This window comes from Carlito syrichta, unplaced genomic scaffold (genome assembly GCF_000164805.1).
Source record: "Carlito syrichta isolate Samal-C Ts95f unplaced genomic scaffold, Tarsius_syrichta-2.0.1 Scaffold307172, whole genome shotgun sequence".
In the NCBI taxonomy this organism is placed as follows: Eukaryota; Metazoa; Chordata; class Mammalia; order Primates; family Tarsiidae; genus Carlito; species Carlito syrichta.
Window position 1 is genome coordinate 346,924 of NW_007251268.1, and position 3,731 is coordinate 350,654.

The following is a 3,731-nucleotide window of genomic DNA, read 5'->3' on the forward strand; positions in this document are numbered from 1 at the left end:
AAAAAAAAAAAGGGGGGGGGGGGGCTTTGCCCTGAGCACAGCCATGACTAGACAAAGCAGCACATAGAGAGGTGGTAAGGAAGTGAGAGGTCACCAAGTATTAAAAACAAGGGTCACGGTTCCTAAGGGATTGCTCTGAGTCCAGCTCCTTCAGAGCCCTTGATATGCAAATCTCAGTTAAACCTCAAAATCAGTTTAGATCCATTTTACAGGCAATAAATAAATAAAATTGAGACTCAGATTCCAATACTTGTCCAGAGACACACAGTTAGAAACTGATGGGGGCAGGATATGAATCCAGATGCAAGTGACTTCATAGTTTGTATATTTTTAACCTCTGAACTTTGCCCTTCCAGTTGCACAACACTTATGTATTCCTGTGTTCCCAGCTTCTCACGTACAGGTACTCATCAACAGTAGTATTGTCTAGAGCAGCTGGTGAGGTGAAGATCATTGTCCCATTTTCCAGATGAGAAAATTAAGGTCAGAGAGAGGGCTTGCTCAGTGTAGTCAGTTGAGAAGTGGTCCCATTCCTTCTATAATTCAGGTTTCCTTTCTCTCCTTGGGTGGCCCTGCTCCTTCTGCTACCTCCTGCCAACTGCTGAGGCTTCCTTCTTGAAACAAATGACTCAAGGTAAATCACTGGCTGGACTTCCCCTTTCTCAAAACACAGGAAGTCTGCTGTTTGCAATCCCTGTGGGTGAACAATTTCAGCTCAGTTACAAAGTAGGCAGGTTCACATAGAGGATGAGTTCTGCAGGGGGCAGGGCTCCCTCCTACCTGGGCTGGCATGTCTGCATGTTTCCTTCTTGAAAGTCATGTCGGTGTGTCTGCCAAGTCAGGCTTCAAGTTCCACCTCAAAGAGCTGGCTACACTATTATGAAATTTTTAAAAATGAGCCTCGAAGGAGGCAGAGTGGGGGGGGTTGGTCCTAACAGTAATAATAATAATAATAATAATACTTGTATTTAATGTTTATGACACATCAAACTGTTTAGGAGGAACCGTGCTAAGTGGCTGATGAGTGAATCCATTTGAGCCTCATAACAGCCCTAGTAAGGAGGTTCTATAACTTTGGAGCCGGCCTGGTATGGTGGCTCACGCCTGTAATCCTAGCACTTTGGGAGGCTGAGGTCAGAGGATTGCTGAGCCCACAGGTTTGAGAACAGCCTGGGCAACTTGGTGAGCCCTCATCTCTATAATAAAACAAAAAATTAGCTGGGTGTGGTGGTGCATGCCTAGTTCCAGCTACTTGGAAGGCTGAGGCGGAAGGATCTCCTGAGCCCAGCAGGTCGAGGCGGCGGTGGCCAGGAGCGTGCCACTGCACTCCAGTCTGGGTGACAGAGTGAGACTCTGACTCAAAAAGCAAAACAAAAACCCCCAAAACTTTGGAGCCAAATAACACCAGATTCAAATCACAGCCATGCCACTTTCTAGCTGTGTGACTTCAGAGGTATTATGTACATTCACAAAACAAATGTGTTTGAGCTTAGGGATAGTGGAGGAAGCAATCAGGAAACAATCAGGAAACAAATGAAATACTTATAAATTATGACAAGAGTGATGAAGGAAGCACAAAGCATGGTATGAGAAACAACACGAGAGACTTTCCAGCCCGATCCTCTGGCCTTTTTCTGGTAGACCACCTAGAGTGGAGCCTATGTTTGCAATTGAAAAAGTTGACTGATACAGATATTAATATTGAGTAACTACTTTTCTGACTGATACCTTACATTTATTATTTCATTAGCTTTTTACACGGAGCTGAGAGTCGAACATTTAGCCCCATTTTACAAATGAAGGAACCGGTTCAGAGAGGCAAAGGAACTTGATCAAGGTCATGTAGCCAACGAGTGGCAGAGCTAGGGTTCAGGCCCAGGTGTGACTCCTAAATTGCTCTCCCAACGTGACTAAAGCCTTGGGCAGATTTTCTCTTCCAGCACTTGCTGCTGTCTGTAATGACAGACTATAGACTACTACAGCTTAGCCTGAAGTGAGGGAATCATGTGAATCTGGTCATTAAGCCTGAAAGATAGGTGGTGGGGCTGCCTGGGAGAGCTCCAGGGTCTGAAGGGGAACTGACTGTGCCTTACCTGGGTCAGTGCTTCAACACAAGGAGTTCTTCTCCCTCCTGCCCCTTAGAACAGAGACTTTTCTCTCTGAAGTCTGAGCCCAGCTATCACTGGGTGGCCTGATTCCCTTGGAAATGTGGAGATAGAAAACATCTGGGGTGGCTGTGGTTGCCAGGCAACAACCAGCCACACATTCTGACGGAATCAAGGAGGCCGTCTGATGCTGACAGAGATACTTGGATCTGAGGCCTGGAGACCTAGATTCTGGTTCTGATTTGCTGTGTGGTTTTGGGCAAGTCCCTGCCTCTCTTTGGGCCTCAGTTTCCCATCTCTTGTGTAAAGAGCAGATAGACTTATGAGTGGCAGTAGACTTATGAGTAGACACCAGATGGTCAGAGTTAAAGTGGTGGTGGGGCACACCCAGAGCCACAGGGGCAGGTCATGGGGGAGAGAAGACAGTTCTCCTGTCCATCCTGCCCCAGCTATCCTGGCTCTAGTTACCAGCTGAGGGCAAGGGGTATTACCTTTCCCACCCTGAGCTAATTCAGGCCACCTAGACTCTATCACAGGCCCACTCTTGCAGCTCAGAGTCTGGGAATTTTCTTCATACCCACAAGTGAGTGCAGCCACCTCCTACCCGGCAGACTTTCCCCCATGGGGAGTTTCCCCAGGTCCTGCTGAAATGAAGCCACCCAGCTCTGGGTGTTTCCCTGGATACCCATCAGAGGACCTTCTGACACTGTTTGCAAAGACTGCACTGATGGCAAACCCTGAGGGGAGTGTTGTGTTTCGCAGCAATCAGCAGAGTTAACATGTTCCATTTCACATCCAATACAAAATATGACAGCAGCTGCCATTTGCTGGGCCTGGCACAGCCCCAAAATCTTTATGTCCATAATCTCATTTAATCCTCATACAATTCAGAGGGATGGAAATGAAGGTACTATTGTAGTAATGAGGAAATGGAGCCTCGGAGAGGAGAAATGATTTGCCCAAGATCCTAGTAAATGGTGGAGGCAGGACTCCCCCTCAGAGTCAGTCTGGGGTTTAACCACTATAGGGTGCTGCTTCTATCAGAGAGTGTCAGAGCTGAAGGGCTCAACCTGCCTCCAAAACCCACTTTGCAGGTGGACAGACAAGTCAAGGCCCAAAGAGAAGAGACTGGCCCAAGGTCACACAGTAAGTCAATGGCAGAGCAGATTCTAGGGCTACTTCCCTCAAAGCTTCACCACACCATTGCAGAAAAAAAAAAAGTGCCCCAGGCAGAGGCAGTTGATAAACCAGAAATCCTAAGTCATAAGAAATCCCTATCGTTTATCAGAAAGTCTTCAGGTGTTACTTCAATGTCACTTCCTCTGGGAAAACCTCTGTGAGTTCCCAAATTCACCCCATCATAAAAGCATTGACCTCAGTTTGCTCTGAGGACTCACATCAGAGGAATATTTAGCCAACACTAACTTTGCAATATCCTCTAGCCAGGTGCAGTGGCTCATGCTTGTAATCACTTTGGGAGGCAGAAGTGAGAGGATTGCCTGAGCCCAGGGGTCCAAGGCCAGCCTGGACAACTTGGCGAGACCTTGTCTCTACAATAAATCAAATAATTAGCTGGGTGTGGTGGCATGTGCCTGTGGTTCCAGCTACTTGGAAGGCTGAGGCAGA